The 13,040-nt window shown below is 48.6% G+C and overlaps 1 protein-coding gene across 1 annotated transcript in view; it reads right to left on the bottom strand.

Moving 5' to 3' along the window:
• The window catches only part of LOC115469596 (centromere protein J-like), a 141,035-nt gene extending 138,148 nt beyond the window's left edge, over positions 1–2,887 (bottom strand). The window contains exon 1 of the mRNA XM_030202391.1: positions 2,864–2,887. The gene's annotated coding sequence lies outside the window, so the exon portion shown is untranslated. The remainder of the gene's footprint in view (positions 1–2,863) is intronic.
• Between the last annotated feature and the right edge of the window lie 10,153 nt (positions 2,888–13,040).

The following is a 13,040-nucleotide window of genomic DNA, read 5'->3' on the forward strand; positions in this document are numbered from 1 at the left end:
TCCAAATAAAGAAAAGTATGTATATATGAAACTTATACAGAAATTCCCAATACATTTATATAACAAGATTTTTTTGCTCATAACTTTTGACAGTTTGAAAAACTTCAATGGGATTCATTATAAAACTTTTTTGCTCATGTGGACTGAAGAATAAAATTACAGCTTTTTCAGACGAAGAATAGAAATTGGACTGTAATCCAGATTGCTCATCATAACTCACAAGCACCTTATATTTTCATCAGAAAAATTTTGTTGTTTTTTTTTAGAATTTTTGTTTCAATTTTGATTCTTTTCAATAAATAACTTGGACAGATACAAGAATTACAAATATGAGAGATGGCTGTGTGTGACACTGTATGGTGCCAACACCATCCTTGCTCCCCTGTTTACTAAGTTGCGCTAGCGGCTGCTGTGTGCAAATGCCGGCACAACCCATTCACTTTGAATGGGATGTATCAACACTGCTGCGTGGCTTAGTAAACAGGGGGACTGGTTATAAGAACAAAAAATCTTTATATAAGTGTATTGTGAATTTCTGTATAAGTTATATAAGCATACTTTCCCTTATTTGGAGGTTGGTTTGTTGTAGGTTATTAAGGAGTCATTCATCCCTTTTATTATTTTTAATCACCCTTCTCTGCATACATGGTCAAAATCTAAGCAGTTTGATATTCTTCCTTTTATTCGTCACTCATTTCTGACTGATTTTTAACATTCTACTTGATTTTTTGATTATTGTAGCAAACTGAATTTAGGATTTCAGCATATTGCCCCTTTTATTATTTTTGTTGCCCTTGTAATGCTATCACGCTTTTCTTGAAATGGGGCAAACAAAACTACAGTACACTTGGTATTCACAATGCACTTGCAGCATACATTATTACATGCTTCTCTTTTAGGACCCGATGCACAAAGCTTACCGTACTGGGAACTTTTGCTTTAGACTGGTTGTAGCTAGTCTGAAGCAAACAACATTAAGTGAGTAATACACAAAGGGGCTTTTTGTGGCTCTAACGTGTGCCATTAATAGCCACCAAGAACCTCATGCAACTATATTCTAATTAGTTTATCAGACAATACACAACTCCAGAGCACCTAGCTTTAACAAGATAATTTTATGGCTGCTCTGGAGCTGGCGGAGAGAAGGGAAGCACAAGCTGGTAGCTGTAAAGGGTTCCAGCGTGTGCTCTCTACTTCTCTGCTCCCAACCCTCACCCCGGCAATCCCCACTCCCCCCATTTTGAAGATTCCCTGAATATATCAGGCAGGGGCTGGGCACCACCATTTTTGAAGCAGCAGGGCCCGAATCAGGAGGGAGGGGTTGCTCCTGCCTAGAACTTTATAAGATAGAAGCAGGAGAGAAGAGAGGGGAGGTCACTAGACCACTAAGGTAGATCTTTGCGGGGGTGCAGGGGAGCTGGGTCCACTGGCGCACCAGGGTGATTTTGCTAGGGGGACTGGGGGTGTGGACCACCAGGGAATTGTTTCAGGGGGGTCAGAATGAGGATAGTTTGGAGGGGGAGGTGGTAGACTCCCCCTTGGATGTTTTTCAAGTTTGGGGGGTTCACTAGACCCCCCCCCCCCCAAGGAAAGTCTCAAGTTTAGATAGGGTAAGGGGTCCACTGGCCCACCAGGTGCTTTTTGTGTTGGGGGGTCAGAGGTGGTCCACTAGACCACTAGGGATTTTTATGCTTTGAGTCGCAAACAACAACTGATGCACAAAGGGGGATTCATGCATCTCATTTGCATGCAATCTCTTTTGTGCGTCGGTCACTGTTTGCAATTCGGTAAGTTTTATCAAGGCAGACATATTTTATGGCTGCCTTTGTGCACTGGGCATTCTATTTGTTTTTGAGTACCACCACACTAAGTAACAAATTATATATCATCAAATTTTATACTACTTTTGTGGAACAATCCATTCAGAGACAAACACAACTGATCAAGAAAACACAAATGCAAATTCACTACTTAATACCCATTATGCAGTAACAAAGCAGTTTTAATCCATTAATGTTACAAATGCAAGTGTAAAATAAAGATCCAAAAGATCTCATTCTGAAAAAGCATAGGATAAAGAGAAATAGTTTGTAGTTGAAAGTAGTTTTTAAGATGCATTGACCCCTAATGGCACCCCCCTCCCCCCGACTACTACTAGTACTAGGAGTCCCAGATGCCCATTTTTAACCCATCATGAGAAGGAACAGGCGCAACTGTGATTCACTCCATCTCCAACCCCAATACAACCCCTGGGATACCACAGGTTTAGTCACTCCAGCAGGAAATTAAGGTGCAATGAAAGCCCAACTTTTACATCACATTAATAATTCTCCCCTTAACATGTAGTGTGCTCAGAACAAACCAATATATACGTTTAGAATTTGGAACGTCCCACTACAAACTACTTCTCAACCAAACATTCTTTGTTTAATTAAAAACATTTTGTTACACTTTGATGCAATTTCTTAGCGAGGTCCAATGACCTCAACTGACATAAAAAAAATTACTGTACAATTTAAACTAAATCTTTTAACCCACTTTATGCATTACCAAAAAAAAAAAAAAAGGCTGATAATGGCCGATCAGCCTATTATTACAGTGTACAACCGTGTCGATTGCATCTGGATTTTTAAAGGCTTTTCGCCTTACACACATAACGCGAGAAACGTCTCAGTGAATCAAGCGTAGCTACCTACAGATCAAAAACAACACAACCCACTTAAAAAGGAACAAGGCAAGAAGAACAATGTGCAGACATTTTACAGAGCAACAGGGAAGCCAATAACGCCACTGAGGGCAGAATGACTATGAAAGTAAAGTGGAAATCACGTTACCAGGGATACCAAGTCACACCCTTACATACATTTTAGGACCAGTCTTCCCTCCCAGTCCCCATCTACCATCTCTCTCCCCGATCCAGGATGCCCCCCCTTCCCTGTCCGCGACAGGCACCCCCACCTTCTTATCCTACCGTCAAACTCACACCAGCCGTGAGTAGTGATTGCCCCCAACTTCCTTTCTTTAGAGCGCTACCATCCCAGTAGTATTCATGCAACGTCTCTCCTTCGAATGTCCCGCCTCACCGGAATCAGGAAGTTGCGTCAGATGAGGGCAGGAGCCGGAGGACGCTGTAGATTGAAAGAATTGCGCACCAGAAGCAGAACCTGAAGAGAGAGCGAGATCCATTCCTGACTCTGGAGAACGGGGTGGTTTACTGGAATGGAAGTAATTCCTTTGGGTCATGTGGGAATATACGAGCCTCTCAGTGACCAACTACATATGCAGGGTCCTTCCTTCAGTAATTCAGCGCAGCAATTGCTCTCTACCCGGGCTAAGGCAGACAAGGACTTTTAATAAAATATGAGATAGCAGGAGCGTGCTTGGCCCATTATCTGGGCTGAAGCCAGTAGGCGGAGCTTGCCGCCATATTGAGTTACCCAAGGCAATAGAAATCAAACAAAATAGAACATGGAAAAGAAAATAATATGATACCTTTTTTTATTAGACATAACTTAATACATTTCTTGATTGGCTTTCGAAGGTTGCCCTTCTTTGTCAGATCGGAAATAAGCAAATGTGGTAGCAGATGTATATATAAGTGAAACATCCAAGCATTTCTTTGACAGTCTGACAGGGTGGGGGTGGGTAGGAGGTGTGCATGGGGACATCAAAGCATTTCATTGATAGTCTTGGAATAAACTCCCTGAGCCCATATGCCAAGCCTCCTCCCTGCCCATCTTCAAATCCTTGCTTAAAACCCACCTGTTCAATGTCGCTTTCGGCACCTAACCATTGTACCTCTATCCGTGAGAAATCCAAATTGCCCCAATTTGATTGACTGCATTTTTGTCCATAGATTGTAAGCTCCTTTGAGCAGGGACTGTCCTTCTTTGTTCAATTGTACAGCGCTACGTAACCCTGGCAGCGCTTTAGAAATGTTAAATAGTAGTAGTGAAACAGGTGGGGAATCAGGAGACGAAAGGCAAATTTTGGTTCCAAACAAGGCAACTTTATTGCTAGCAAGTGAACAGCACCGAGTAGTCTCGGGACACTGTGTGTCATAAATCATCTGACACTTACATTTATACTCCCCTACTGGGCCTGCGCATTTGGCCCCTTACACGCCACAACCGACATGCGCAGTAAACATTTGTAGTTCTTACAGTACAAAATTGTAGTCCCAGTACGTACACACGTCATAACACTGAAATGATACTGGCAAGAAAAACGAAACTTAGCAGCTTATTCTTCACACACACAATGCTCCTTTCTAGCACAGGAGATAAGGTTCGTTCGGCTCAGGAATGCAGGGCGGGGTGTCAGCACCCACCAAGGTCGTCTATTCAGATGGCGCTGCTACATGCAAGCTGGTCTTGTATAGGCCTTGCAAACTACTGTTACAAGCTATATGTCTAATAGCCCTGCATTCTATCTTTACATTAGTAAACAGCAAACTTCTTTCGTTAGCAAACAGTAAAACTGGATAAGGCACAAATGTCCAGTGCAGTTATAAGGTGTGGCTAAACAGCCAAAAGCAGAGGTAGAGTGCATAAGTATAAGTCCATCAGTAGGCACAAAAACATGAGGTTGTCCTGTTGCTCAGTAGTATTCATAGTATTCGAGCAGTATCCGGCGTTCCACTCCTTCATTCCCCCCTTTTGATACTTGACATCCATTCTGGTGGAGAGTATCACCTCCATCCTCCATGAACCCTGAAAAGGAAAGAAAGGACAAGGATAGTTAGCGAGGGAGGCAACAAGCAAGCCCTAAGCCCTTGCGCAGCCGGTGGTTGCTTCGCCGGGGTTGAGACGGAAGGCCCCTAGTGGAATCCCCCCCCCTTTGTAGCCGGTCTTATGCTGGCACAAGGGTACTGGCTCATTAAGTGACTCAGGAGGTGAAAAGTGCCCATCAGCCACAAGGTGCTTCATCGTCAGCTTCATCAGACTGGGGAATGGGGGAGTACATCTGGAGAGCCATAAGTTGGGCAGCAGCACGGCGATCAGCGATGCTTTCCATGGTGGAGCGGAAGCACCTGAAAACCAAGGGGAGAGACAAAGGTATTAATAAGCAGGACAACAAGAACAGGCCACCCATGACGAGGATACTCTTGAGGCTCCCAGAGGTTGGTAGCCAGTTGGTTAGGGAGGAAGTCCAATCCCACGCACTGTTCCAGGTCTGGACGGGGACGTGGGCTAATTTGTCTGTTTGCCACCAGGTCGTCCGGCTTCCATTATACTGAAGAACCCCCGTGCAAGCGGAATCTCCCACTGGTACAGAGTAACGCTTCGATGGCGCTCGACTAGCGCAGAGGGTACCTATGATATTTGTTCTCAGGGCCCATTCGTACGGCTTCGGCCGCTGGGGAAAGGTAATGTTGGTGGTGTTGAGTGCATCCCATGTTTGCTGTCGGATCTCTCTCGCTTCCCAGGGCCATTGTTCACCCATGTCGGTGCCTCCACAGACGAAACAGTTGGCAATTCCCAGGGAGAGGGCAATGTTTTCAGCCAAGTTGAGGAACATATTCCGGGCTTCTGGGGAAATGGGGAATTTAGTCTCGGTCTGTTCAGCACGAGCGATTTCATCGAATACGTCTTGGTAGCCGACGACAGTAGTCTGGTAGTGCGTAGGAGGCTTCGTTTCGAGACTCTGATATATGGTAATATATGTCAACGGATCCATTCCTCCGCCGTCAATGCCGAGGCCCCACGTCTCTCTCCATGGCATGTCGTGTCCTCGAATGGGCCAGTCTAGGGACACATAGTTACCAGAACCTCGACGAAACTCGCCCAGGCCGGTGCATCCGGCATATCCTCCTCCCGTATAAGCACATACTCGGTCCCAGCCCGAGGCTCGAGTGTCGCCGGCGCATGGGAGCCAAACCCACGGGGAGCAGCATCTCATGTCTGGACTGAAGGGGCAGACATACTTGTGGTCGTTAACATATGCCTTACGCCAACTCTGGCTGCCACACTTGCGAGACCAAGGGGCTCATTTTCAAAACACTTAGCCTTACAAAGTTCCATAGTAACCTATGGAACTTTGTAAGGCTAAGTGCTTTGAAAATACGCCTCCAAGGGTGTTTGTCCATGGCGGCACAGACGTCGAAGGTTAGGGTTGCTACAGTTTGGATGCCACCGACAAGGATGCGAGTGGAATTTATGTAATACAGAATGCCATCTCCCTCGACTCCCGGAGGCCCGGCCACATACGCAGGGAGTCCTACGCTGAGGGTGACATTGTAGTATCTCGGCTTGGTAGGGCTATGGCAGATAGTGAGATTTCCTTGGAGGCATCTGTGGAACTGTTGGAGGCCATTCGGAGTGATGAGGGCACAAGTTGGGAGAAGCCGGCAATCGCCTTCCGGGGGCTGCGTCTGGTGAATGAGGGTGGTGACTAGGTGATATCCTCCCTCTATACGATGGCGCACGAGGCGCAAACATTCAGTGCAATTCAGGCTCAGGGTGGCAGGATAGCTCGGGACTGCACACAGGAGAAGGAAGATGGTCAGCATTATATATGTGGTGGGAGGTATCCGAGCTTTTGCAGCAAGAAGATAATGAGGCCCACGATGAAGGCTGCGATAAACAGAGAGCCAAAAACGCAGTGGGTCCAGAAGCTGAGTTCCTGTTGCTGGGCAGGCATGAATCTGGTGGTTCACGTCTTTCTTAGAGTCAGCCGTAATGGAGCGTCAGGATGTTGGTGCGCAGTCCAACGCTTCAGGGTGCTGCTAGTGGGAGCAGCAGGTTTCAGTCGGGTCCAATGTATCCACACTGGGCTTCCTGCAATTTTAACAGCGGTTGAGGTCGTTAGGAGAACAAGGGAGGGCCCCTTCCATTTGGGCTTTAGGCAGTCAGATTCATCCCACTCTTTTACCCAGACCTCATCTCCTACCCTGAACCGATGTGTGGGACTGGTGAGAACCAAGGGAGCTACTCTTTCAGTGTATTGCTGGATGTCTTGCACTACCTCATGTAATGCTTTCATGGCTCTCGAGTAGGCCGCGGATGGTGTGGGGTGTGGTCACAAAGAGTGTCTGGCCGAAGGTGAGCTTATTGGCCTCGTGTATCAGCAGACAGGCCGCCGCAATGCTTCGGAGGCAGCCCGGCCATCCTCGTGCCACGTTGTCCATGCTCTTGGAGAGGTATGCTACAGGGCGTTGCCAGGTGCCGACCAGTTGGGTGAGGACTCCAAGTGCCAATCCCTTCTTTTCGTCGATGAACAAGTGGAACGGCTTAGTCACATCTGGCAGTCCGAGCGCTGGTGGGGCCGCAAGGGCATCCTTAAGGTCCTGAAGGGCTTTCAGTTCGCTTTTCTCCCACTGGAGATTTTGGCCCTCGAGTTCAGGTCCTTTCAGTTTGGCGTACAGATCATGGGTCAGAACAGCGAAATTGATGATCCATATCCGGCAATATCCAGCGGCTCCGAGGAGTGCTCGCAACTCCTTTTTATTAACAGGAGTGGGTTGATTGCGGATAGCCTGAGTTCGGGGAATACCGAGCCTCCGGGTTCCTTCTCGGAGGCGAAACCCTAGATACTCGACTTCGATCTCGCATATCTGGGCCTTCTTGCGACTGGCCCGGTACCCCTGGGCTTCCAGGGTTGTCAAGAGGTAAAGGGTAGCTTCTGCACAGTCCGTGTACGTTTCACGGGCCACCAACAGGTCGTCCACGTATTGAACGACCGGCCCATACTCGTCCTGATACGTCTTCAGGTCCTGGGCAAGCTGGTCACCAAAGAGGGTGGGGGAGTTCTTGAACCCCTGAGGAAGCCGGGTCCATGTATATTGCTGCTTGGTTCCCGTCTGTAAGTCTTCCCACGTGAAGGCAAACAACTTCTGGCTGTCGGCAGCAAGGGGGATGGAGAAGAAGGCGTCCTTCAGATCAATGACACTATACCACTTGGTCTGGGATGGCACTTGGGCTAAGATAGAGTAGGGGTTTGGTACGAGGGCGACTATGTCGGCTACCTGGTTGTTGACTTTCCTCAAGTCCTGGACGGGTCTGTATTCGGATGTTCCTGGCTTCTTAACGGGCAACAATGGGGTATTCCATGCGGATCTGATTGGTTTAAGAACCCCCTGTTGAAGGAGTTTCTGTAGATGAGTGTGCATACTATGCCGGGCTGCATAGGGGACGTGGTATTGTACTTGGTTGACAACTTGAGCATTCGGTTTGAGCTCAATCCAGATGGGGATAGCGTTAACGGCCAGTCCTCCGGGGTTCACTTCTGCCCATACATCAGGCACTTCATCCATTATGGCTCGCCTCTGCTGGGCAAAAGGGGTATTCTGGTCGTAACGGCAGTCGCCAGGTCCTACAGTTGAGGGAGCGTGTAGTCTCCATTCTTCTCTTACTGGACAGATAAGTGTTACTGGCCGATCTTCAAAGCGAGCTTCCACTTCACCCGTGGTCTTGAACTTCAAGGTGGCCTGGAGCTTACAGAGCAGGTCCCGACCAATCAAGGGGACTGGGCATCCAGGGATGTGTATGAACTGATGAGACACCATCGTCCCTCCGATCTGGACTTGGCGCTCCTTGAGGAGGGGGGCCGCAAGGGATTTCCCGGAGGCTCCCACAATTGGTATAGTTTCTTTCGTGGCTGGGGCTATGGCGGTGGTGATAACAGATCGCTGGGCCCCCGTGTCTAGTAAGGCCTTCATAGACTCTGTCTCCACCCGAATTTCCACCAGAGGGTCAGTGGGGACTCTGCCCTCCCGGTTTCTTCATGCTGTGCTGTCTCGGGTAGCGTCCACAGCCATCTGCCATTCCCTCCGGTCATCCCGTCCTCTATCTCTTCGGCCCCTTCCCCGGCCTCGTCTGGGGGCCCCTGTACGGTCGCCCGTCTCCTCCTCTCTCTGCCGGTCCCATGGTTCCTCTTCTCTCGGGCTGTCCCGTATCTCCTCTGGACAATCAGCCCACCAGTGTCCTTCTTGTCGACAATTTGCACACTGGTTACGTCCTATGGGGGACCGCGTTCCTCTTGTTCTTCTGCCCCTCCCCTTTGGTCTAGACCTCATCCGTTCTTCCAGCACCGTGGCCAACACATCTGCCTTCTCCCGCATCCGCCTGGTCGATTCCTTTCGGGCCTCCGTCTTCTCTTCCTGGTCGCGATATCCGAATACGCGATCAGCTATAGCTTTCAGTTGGCTGAGGCTCATCCCTTCGAACCCCTCCGTTCTCTGTAGCTTTCTTCGTATATCCGGTGCTGACTGGCTAACAAAACTCATAACCACGGTTGGGAGGTTCTTAGGGTCTTCGGGATTTATCGGGCTGTGCCTTCTGAATGCCTCCATAAGTCATTCAAGGAAGTCCCCTGGACTCTCGTCCTTTTGTTGGACTACACTGTGGATTTTCCCCATGTTGGTAACCTTCTGCTTCCCTTTCTTTAAGGCGGCCAGGTACGCCTGCTGGTATCGGCGGATAAGGGTTTGGCCTTCAGCGGTTCGGTAGTCCCACGCAGGGGCAGCGATGGGCGCCTCCGTCTCTATTAGGTTCTGTAAGTTGGCATGGGTAGGGTTCGCATCCCGGACGGCTTGCTCCATATTTTGTTGTAAAAGGCGGCGTTCTTCAGTGGTCAGGATGTGGGCGCTCAACTGCCTAAGGTCTCCCCAAGTCGGATTATAACTGTATATAATGCCTTCCACCAGCTCTACCAACTGCTCGGGTTTCTGGTCGTAGGACGGCCCATGCAATTTCCAGTTATACAAGTCGGCACTTGAGAAGGGAACGTGGCTATAAACTGTTGATTCAATGGGCTGGCCCCCCCCTTCCACCGGGTTAGGGGTATAGGTGGTAGATTGTCGAACTGGAAATAAGTGGGTGGCTCCCCCTTTCCTGCTCGAAGGGAGGGCATTGCGCGGACTCGATTGAGGGAATCGAGTAATGTTCTTCACAACCCGTTTACTCTTCCGTATGGTTGCGGGGCCAGGTGACTCAGGTGAGTCTGGACGGGACATCTCTCCGGCATCCGACTCTGACCCGGAAGCCTCAGCGTTATCCGGGCCCTCCTCCAGGCTCGCGATGTCGGGGTATATCGGGGCATATGGCGGTGGCGCGATGTCGTCTTCGTATGCTTCCGCCGTAGCAAGTATCGGGGCTTTTGGAAGCTTCTTTTCGGGCAAACCCTGAACTTTCCCTGGGGTTTTCTTTGGGGGTTTCATTCTAGAAAGTGTGTTGGTCGTACTGGGCGTAGCTCCTGCCTTACCAATGGTAGCAGGGGGCGTGGTCTCAGTGGCTTCAGCGCTAGGGGCGGTAGGCCGTATGGGGGCGGTCCCTGCGGCCTTCGGGATGGCAGCGGTTGCTGAGCTTTGGAGAGCGAAGGCATGGGTCGGCAGGGTTTTAAGTTTAGTTTTCCGGCCTTTTCTCTGCTTTACCAACATGAGGGCGGCCTTTTCTACCTTTCGTTGGGCCCAAGCCGGCAGATCCCGGACTACATCCAACCACGCTTCTATGTATGGAATGTCCTCGGGACAGCCTGGGTTTCCCTCGACTATAACAATATTCATGACCGCCGCCACTTTTTCATACTCGAATGACCCTTCCGGGGGCCATCCAGCAATACCTAGCCCTGGCCACATAAATTGACATCTCTGTATCATCCCGGCCCTGCTACATTTATCTAGGTCGAACACTTCGCTAAAGTGTTCCGTCATTAAATCTAACGGTGAAGACCCACCCCCGCCCATCCTAACCTGAGTGCCAAAGGACAGGTGACGGACAAAGGGGGAAAGGGGCGGTGGAGGAGTAAGGGGTCTCGTTCCACCAGACACAGAAGGGTCAACACTCGGCCTGACCAGGACGCGGTCGCCCGGCCTGGAACTGCAAGCCCATTCACACACTTTCATACGCCACAAGAAACCCTCCCGTTCGCCGCTCGGTTTCGTCGTCAGAGCCTAGTGAGTTTCGGGACCTAGTCGTATACCAATAGTCCGTATTAGTCACTGGCTAAAAGAGGGTGATCACGCCTCTTCTTCGGTCCTTACTGGGCCGGTCACTACGTAGAGTATACTCGCCTGTCCGCCGGGGTCGCAGGCCGCGCCGTCGTACGCTTCTCTCTGAAATGGAAAAAGGTGCCTTGTCGGAACCACACAGCCCCCTCTACAGTCAGGTGGAGTTGATCGGCCCTCCTCCGGGAGATGGACGCTGAAATCAGCGGTGGCCACTCACCACCTTCTCGGGTGGGGGTCGATGACCCGATCCGACCGCAGTGGGGGAGGGGAAGAATATAATCCGATTCCCCTTTCTACTTCTGTCCCATCTGGGTCGCCAATGAAACAGGTGGGGAATCAGGAGACGAAAGGCAAATTTTGGTTCCAAACAAGGCAACTTTATTGCTAGCAAGTGAACAGCACCGAGTAGTCTCGGGACACTGTGTGTCATAAATCATCTGACACTTACATTTATACTCCCCTACTGGGCCTGCGCATTTGGCCCCTTACACGCCACAACCGACATGCGCAGTAAACATTTGTAGTTCTTACAGTACAAAATTGTAGTCCCAGTACGTACACACGTCATAACACTGAAATGATACTGGCAAGAAAAACGAAACTTAGCAGCTTATTCTTCACACACACAATGCTCCTTTCTAGCACAGGAGATAAGGTTCGTTCGGCTCAGGAATGCAGGGCGGGGTGTCAGCACCCACCAAGGTCGTCTATTCAGATGGCGCTGCTACATGCAAGCTGGTCTTGTATAGGCCTTGCAAACTACTGTTACAAGCTATATGTCTAATAGCCCTGCATTCTATCTTTACATTAGTAAACAGCAAACTTCTTTCGTTAGCAAACAGTAAAACTGGATAAGGCACAAATGTCCAGTGCAGTGATAAGGTGTGGCTAAACAGCCAAAAGCAGAGGTAGAGTGCATAAGTATAAGTCCATCAGTAGGCACAAAAACATGAGGTTGTCCTGTTGCTCAGTAGTATTCATAGTATTCGAGCAGTATCCGGCGTTCCACTCCTTCAGTAGTAGTAGATAGTCTAACAGGATGGGTGTGGGTAGGTGAGAGGGGGATGATAAACAGAGAAATACAACTTTATGGTTTATAATGGGCTGGGAAACCCAGATCCAATAAAAAAAAAAGGTATCATCTTATTTTCTTTTCCATGTTTTATTTTGTTTGATTTCTATGGATAACCTTTAAGAGTGGACTAACACGGCTACCACACCTCTCTACCCAAGGCAATAGCAAACTTGTGATTTTTTTGCATTCTTTCCGTTAGGAGGGGATAGTGGGATTGGAGAGTTTTCCAGAGGTCTGTGAAGGAGGTGAAGGGTTATATGAAAAATGTTTGACGTTGCTCAACAGCTTCATTATTTCCAATGCTGTATTGTAGATTTGTGCTGTGCTATATGCCTTTAGTTTTTTTTATGTCAATAAAGATATTTCTTCACAAAAACACTAGCAAACTCCTCGTATGACTGCCTATTTGTAGCACATCTGTAAAAAGTCTAAAGCTGTTCCACTTGGCTAGGCGCTGTCTTAAAAAGCACAGGATAAATTATTTTATTTTAAAGCTTCCATTGTGTGTGTATGTATACATATGTATATGTAGGCGCATATCTCGACATCAGTGCTGTCATCAGCTGTTTGTAGATCATAATCAATAGCTACGTAGTGATGAAACGCCTCTTCAGTAACACCGGCTGGGATGTCAATAGCCTGTTCATCTGGCGCGTTTGCAACAGCTGCATCTGTTTCGTCCCTCTCCACATCCTTAAGAATGCTTGACTGCTTGTAGCAGTTCACAATGGTTGCCTGTGTAATATGATTCCAGGCTTCTTTCTGCATATGTAGGGAATCCAACATTGACAGATCATGAGCCAGTTCAACAGCACGTTTATCCTTGCCAGTCTGGTCATCCATAACGCTCATCAGACGACGTAGCACGAGAGCCCGATAATGTTTTTTGTAATTGGCTATTATGCCCTGATCTATAGGTTGGATCAGAGAGGTAGTGTTTGGTGGCAGGAAGACTACCTTAATGTTAGACAGCCTGACATCATCACTGTGTGCAGCACAATTATCACAAAGCAACAA

Source organism: Microcaecilia unicolor, chromosome 4, assembly GCF_901765095.1.
Source record: "Microcaecilia unicolor chromosome 4, aMicUni1.1, whole genome shotgun sequence".
Taxonomy (NCBI): domain Eukaryota; kingdom Metazoa; phylum Chordata; class Amphibia; order Gymnophiona; family Siphonopidae; genus Microcaecilia; species Microcaecilia unicolor.